Genomic DNA, 7,658 nt, shown 5'->3' with positions numbered 1-7,658 from the left:
TGCCTAGTATTTATACAAAATCATAATTTAAAGGACTTCATTCCTTCATTCACTTTGGAAATTTGGAATTGCAGCACATCAAATTTTGCCTGGGAAGAAAAGTAGATTAAATAAATTTAATAAGTCTTACTACTTCCCATTAAATAAATTAAATACGTCTTACTTGTTCCCACTCCTTTTCAAAACAGTAGTTTAAAACGAGGGCCCTTCACTCAATCTTTAACCCCAACCCCGCACGTTGTGTTGTATCTGTGAATGTTGGTTGTGGCCAAATGATAGTTTTCTTTCATTCGTTTAGGTTCCAAGAAAACTTGATGTAACTCTACTTTTAACTGCCGTTTCAGATAAGCGGGTATTACGTCGCAGTCATGTGCCGTGGATATGACGTAATTGCCCGAACCTCCGCCAAAATTCAAATCTGTTGGCGCGATGGCCGTGAGCCACTGAGCAGCGACGATTATCAACAGAAATATCTTTATTTTCTGCTTGCAACTGGACCGTCTAGAGCGTACACGGTAAGTAACACTCATTGTGTTTAAGGAGATTTACGTTTGTAATAGCAGAAGTGTAGCCGCGTTGCGTTGTACGTGTGAAAATTGGTCGAGGCGAAATGTTAATGTTTAATTTCATTCCTTTAGGTTCCACGGTGTTTGTTGGCTGCAAGTTTTCCACTGCAAGAAGAGGCTCGTATCATTGACCAGGAGCGAGCTACAATGGTGAGTAGCCATAACATTTATGTTAAACACTTCCTATTTCATGTCTAACAGTACTTGATTTAACAAATAACCATAAATAAATACAGTGTGGGCACTGAAGTTAACATATGTGATTATACTGCCTAATCTGTCACGGAGTAGATTGTTGCAAAGTAATATAAGATCCAAAGTTGTAATTCAGAATAGTTTTCAAAAGAAGGCCATTAGAATTATATACAAGTCTGATTACCCTTAACATAACAACAAGCTATTAATTAAATCACAAATTCTTCAATTCAAAGATTTGGTAGATTATCAGACAAATAATGTCTAACAGTAATTGATTTAACACATCACGATAAGTAGATTGAGTGTGGGCACTCTCAAGTTAACAGATATGATTATACTGCCTAATCTGTTACAGAGTATGTTGTTGCCAAGTAATGTAGAATAGATCCAAAGTAGTAATCCAGAATAGTTTTGAAGAGGCCATTAGAATAATAAACAAATCTGATTACCTTGAACATAATAACAAGCTAAGTGTTTAATATGTCCTATGAAGTCAAAATTGGGCACCATCATGTGGTGAAATTTGGAATTGCATCACATCCAATTTTGCCTGGGAACAAACAGATTAAATAAATCTTAGTTTTGAATAAGCCACTCCTTCTCAAACAAGTAAACTCTGCCCATTTCGCGCAGTAGATGTTCTGTTAATATCTAGTATTTATACAAAGTCATAATTTAAATTGCTTTCAACCTTCATTCATCGGTTCAACCAACATTACTCGCTCTTATTACCAACTTGTATTGATTTAACTAAGCGTTTAATACTTCCTATCAGGTCTCAAGGCAAGATTTGGCAAAATACAATTTCAGCAAATCCAATTTTGCCAGGGAACAAAAATAGATTAAATAAACTAAATAAGTCTTCTTCCCATTAAATAAATCAGAAAAGTCTGTCTTGTAACCAGTCCTCTTCAAACAAGTAAAGTCTGCCCATTTTGTGCCGTAGATTTTGTGTCTATGCCTAGTATTTAAACAAAATCATAATTTAAACGACTTCTTTCCTTCATTCACTTTGGAAATTTGGAATTGCAGCAAATCGAATTTTGGCAGGGAACAAAAATAGATCAATTAAACTAAATAAGTCTTCTTCCCATTAAATAAATTAAAAAAGTCTGTCTTGTAACCAGTCCTTTTCAAACAAGTAAAGTCTGCCCATTTTGTGCCGTCGATTTTGTGTTAATGCCTAGTATTTATACAAAATCATAATTTAAAGGACTTCATTCCTTCATTCACTTTGGAAATTTGGAATTGCAGCACATCAAATTTTGCCTGGGAAGAAAAGTAGATTAAATAAATTTAATAAGTCTTACTACTTCCCATTAAATAAATTAAATACGTCTTACTTGTTCCCACTCCTTTACAAAAAAGTAGTTTAAAACGAGGTCCCTTCACTCAACCTTTAACCCTATTTATTCACCTTCTAGGCTAAGTGTTAAAGGCTAAGTGTTAAAGGCTAAGTGTTAAAGGCTAAGTGTTAGAGGCTAAGTGCCAGAGGCTAGGCGCCAGAGGCGAGTTTTTGTGGGCTGAAGTTTTAGTGGGGTTAGTGTGAATACAATCCAAAAGAATACAACAGAATACAATACAATAGAATATAATACATAGATTAAATTCAATAGCTCTTACTACTTCCCATTAAATAAATTAAATACGTCTTACTTGTTCCCAATCCTTTTCAAAAAAGTAGTTTAAAACGAGGGCCCTTCACTCAACCTTTAACCTCAACCCCGCACGTCACATTGTGTTGTATCTGTGAATGTTGGTTGTGGCCAAATGATAGTTTTCTTTCATTCGTTTAGGTTCCACGGTGTTTGTTGGCTATGTTTTCCACTGTCAGAAGGATGAAAATACAAAGTACAACGCTTGGACGTGGGCGAAGACGTCACCGGTGAGTCCTTCCTTCCTATTTATTTACCTTCTAGATGCTAGAGGCTAAGTGTTAGAGGCTAAGTGTTAGAGGCTAAGTGTTAAACACAATACGAACAACACAACGATACTGCACTGAACAACACGATACCGCACTGAGAAACACGATACCGCACTGAACAACACGATACCGCACTGAACAACACCATGCCGCACTGAACACCATGCCACACTGAACAACACCATCCCGCACTGAACAACACCATGCCGCACTAAACAACACCATGCCGCACTGAACAACACCATGCCTCACTGAACGACACCATGCCGCACTGAAAGACACCATGCCGCACTGAACGACACCATGCCGCACTGAAAGACACCATCCCGCACTGAACACCATGCCGCACTGAACAACACCATCCTGCACTGAACAACACCATCCCGCACTGAACAACACCATGCCGCACTGAACAACATTATGCCGCACTGAACATTATGCCGCACTGAACAACACCATGCCGCACTGAACAACACCATGCCGCACTGAACAACATTATGCCGCACTGAACAACACCATGCCGCACTGAACAACACCATGCCGCACTGAACAACACCATGCCGCACTGAACAACATTATGCCGCACTGAACAACACCATGCCGCACTGAACAACACCATCCTGCACTGAACAACACCATTCCGCATTGAACACCATGCCGCACTGAACAACACCATCCCGCACTGAACAACACCATCCCGCACTGAACAACACCATGCCGCACTGAACAACATTATGCCGCACTGAACAACATTATGCCGCACTGAACAACACCATGCCGCACTGAACAACACCATGCCGCACTGAACAACACCATGCCGCACTGAACAACATTATAACGCACTGAACAACACCATCCCGCACTGAACAACACCATGCCGCACTAAACAACATTATGCCGCACTGAACAACATTATGCCGAAATGAACAACACCATGCCGCACTGAACAACACCATGCCGCACTGAACAACACCATCCTGCACTGAACAACACCATCCCGCACTGAACAACACCATGCCGCACTGAACAACACCATGCCGCACTGAACAACACCATGCCGCAATGAACAACACCATCCCGCACTGAACAACACCATCCCGCACTGAACAACATTATGCCGCACTGAACAACATTATGCCGCACTGAACAACATTATGCCGCACTGAAAAACACCATGCCGCATTGAACAACACCATGCCGCACTGAACAACACCATCCTGCACTGAACAACACCATCCCGCACTGAACAACACCATGCCGCACTGAACAACATTATGGCGCACTGAACAACATTATGCCGCACTGAACAACACCATGCCGCACTGAACAACACCATGCCGCACTGAACAACACCATGCCGCAATGAACAACACCATGCCGCACTGAACAACACCATGCCGCACTGAGCAACACCATGCCGCACTGAACAACACCATCCTGCACTGAACAACACCATGCCGCACTGAACAACACCATTCCGCACTGAACAACACCATGCCGCACTGAACAACATTACGCTGCACTGAACAACACCATGCCGCACTGAACAACACCATGCCGCACTGAACAACACCATCCTGCACTGAACAACACCATGCCGCACTGAACAACACCATGCCGCACTGAACAACATTATGCCGCACTGAAAAACACCATCCTGCACTGAACAACACCATCCTGCACTGAACAACACCATGCCGCATTGAACAACACCATGCCGCACTGAACAACACCATCCTGCACTGAACAACACCATCCTGCACTTAACAACACCACCCCGCACTGAACAACACGATCCCGCATTGAACAACACCATCCCGCACTGAACAACACCATGCCGCACTGAACAACACCATTCCGCACTGAACAACACCATGCCGCACTGAACAACACCATGCCGCACTGAACAACACCATGCCGCACTGAACAACATTATGCCGCACTGAACAACACCATGCTGCACTGAACAACACCATGCCGCACTGAACAACACGATCCCGCATTGAACAACACCATCCTGCACTGAACAACACCATGCCGCACTGAACAACACCATGCCGCACTGAACAACACCATTCCGCACTGAACAACACCATGCGGCACTGAACAACACCATCCTACACTGAACAACACCATCCCGCACTGAACAACACCATGCCGCATTAAACAACACCATGCCGCACTGAACAACACCATCTTGCACTGAACAACACCATGCCGCACTGAACAACACCATGCCGCACTGAACAACACCATGCCGCACTGAACAACATTATGCCGCACTGAACAACATTATGCCGCACTAAACAACATTATGTCGCACTGAACAACACCATGCCGCACTGAACAACACCATGCTGCACTGAACAACATTATGCCGCACTGAACAACACGATCCCGCATTGAACAACACCATCCCGCAGTGAACACCATGCCGCATTGAACAACACCATGCCGCACTGAACAACACCATGCTGCACTGAACAACATTATGCTGCACTGAACAACACGATCCTGCATTGAACAACACCATGCCGCACTGAACAACACCATCCTGCACTGAACAACACCATGCCGCACTGAACAACACCATGCCGCACTGAACAACATTATGCCGCACTGAAAAACACCATGCCGCACTGAACAACACCATCCCGCACTGAACAACACCATGCCGCATTGAACAACACCATGCCGCACTGAACAACACCATGCTGCACTGAACAACATTATGCTGCACTGAACAACACGATCCTGCATTGAACAACACCATGCCGCACTGAACAACACCATCCTGCACTGAACAACACCATCCTGCACTGAACAACACCACCCCGCACTGAACAACATGATCCCGCATTGAACAACACCATCCCGCACTGAACAACACCATGCCGCACTGAACAACACCATTCCGCACTGAACAACACCATGCCGCACTGAACAACACCATGCCGCACTGAACAACACCATGCCGCACTGAACAACACCATGCCGCACTGAACAACATTATGCCGCACTGAACAACACCATGCCGCACTGAACAACACCATCCCGCACTGAACAACACCATGCCGCATTGAACAACACCATCCCGCAGTGAACAACACCATGCCGCATTGAACAACACCATGCCGCACTGAACAACATTATGGCGAACTGGACAACATTATGCCGCACTGAACAACACCATGCCGCACTGAACAACACCATGCCGCACTGAACAACACCATGCCGCACTGAACAACACCATGCCGCACTGAACAACATTATGCCGCACTGAACAACACCATGCCGCACTGAACAACACCATGCCGCACTGAACAACACCATGCCGCACTGAACAACACCATGCCGCAATGAACAACACCATCCCGCACTGAACAACACCATGCCGCATTGAACAACACCATGCCGCACTGAACAACACCATCCCGCACTGAACAACACCATCCCGCACTGAACAACACCATCCCGCACTGAACAACACCATCCTGCACTGAACAACACCATCCCGCACTGAACAACACCATGCCGCACTGAACAACATTATGGCGCACTGAACAACATTATGCCGCACTGAACAACACCATGCCGCACTGAACAACACCATGCCGCACTGAACAACATTATGCCGCACTGAACAACACCATGCCGCACTGAACAACACCATCCCGCACTGAACAACACCATGCCGCATTGAACAACACCATGCCGCACTGAACAACACCATGCCGCACTGAACAACACGACGTCGCACTGAACAACACGACGCCGCACAGAACAACACGACGCCGCACAGAATAACACAATACCGCACAGAACAACACAATACCGCACAAACAGTTTTAGATAATATTACGTCGCAGTCATGTGACGCGGACATGACGTCAATAGGCGGAACTCACGGCAAAATTATAATCCGTGGGCGTGGCTTGCAACAGGAAGTAGGAAAGCGGCAGTTCTGGCAAACAAGACACAGCGGTTAGTAACACGATGACTAACAAGGCAAATATTTTTGTTTTCAGCTTGCAACTTGACCGTCTAGAGCGTACAAGGTAATTACAACTGTTTTTTTTTAGCCCTGAAAAGCGAGGGAGTGTGGCGTTTGGGAGGAATGTCAAACTCGGCGTCTGCTTCCAGCCACAGACGCCAAATTTCGACGATTATTTCGACTGGTCAACGGTTGTAAATTATTGCGTTGACTAAAAACTTTATTTAACTCTACTCTTAACTTTGCCGTTTCAGATATGCGGGTATTACACCGCGGAAATGACGTCAATAGGCTGAACTCTCGCCAAAATTCAAATCTGTGGGCGCAATGGCCTTGAGCGAGACACCGGATACAAACGCGACGATTATCAACAGAAATATCTTTATTTTCCGCTTGCAAGTGGACCGTCTAGAGCGTACACGGTAAGTACAACTCATTGTGTTTAAAAAGATTTACGTTTGTGTAGTTTGCGTTGCGTTGTATCTGTGAATGTTGGTTGAGGCTAAATGTTAATGTTTAATTTCATTCCTTTAGGTTCCACGGTGTTTGTTGGCTGTATGTTTTCCACTGCAAGAAGAGGCTCGTATCATTGACCAGCAGGAGCTACAATGGTGAGTACCCCTTTCGTCTTCCATTTATGTTAAACACTTCCTATTTCATGTCTAACAGTACTCGATTTAACAAATAACCATAAATAAATACAGTGTGGGCAGTCACGTTAACATATGTGATTATCCTGCCTAATATGTTTATCACAAATATGTCACTAATCACTAATATGTTTATTTGTTTATCACAACACCTTTGGACCTTCAGCAATCGATTATTTCCCTTCATCTACATAGAGACAGAACGATGGTGTCTTAAACATCTCATTCATTTCACCAAATAACTTCACGCAGGTGGATAACGGCCGTCTCGGTCACGCTATGTTGCGTGATGCAGTTTTGAAGAACCAAATGCATTTATTCAATGA

General features: G+C 44.3%; 1 long non-coding RNA gene across 1 annotated transcript; it reads left to right on the top strand.

Moving 5' to 3' along the window:
- Positions 1 to 349: 349 nt before the first annotated feature.
- LOC148382078 (uncharacterized) lies at positions 350 to 7,033 on the top strand. Its single transcript, XR_015854488.1, has 4 exons — positions 350 to 515; positions 639 to 716; positions 2,561 to 2,649; positions 6,771 to 7,033. It is a non-coding gene; the product is annotated as an uncharacterized LOC148382078 (long non-coding RNA).
- Positions 7,034 to 7,658: the final 625 nt, after the last annotated feature.

This window comes from Syngnathus floridae, chromosome 19 (genome assembly GCF_059516105.1).
Source record: "Syngnathus floridae isolate MCC-2025c chromosome 19, RoL_Sflo_1.0, whole genome shotgun sequence".
In the NCBI taxonomy this organism is placed as follows: Eukaryota; Metazoa; Chordata; class Actinopteri; order Syngnathiformes; family Syngnathidae; genus Syngnathus; species Syngnathus floridae.
This window is presented reverse-complemented; position numbering and strand designations above follow the sequence as displayed.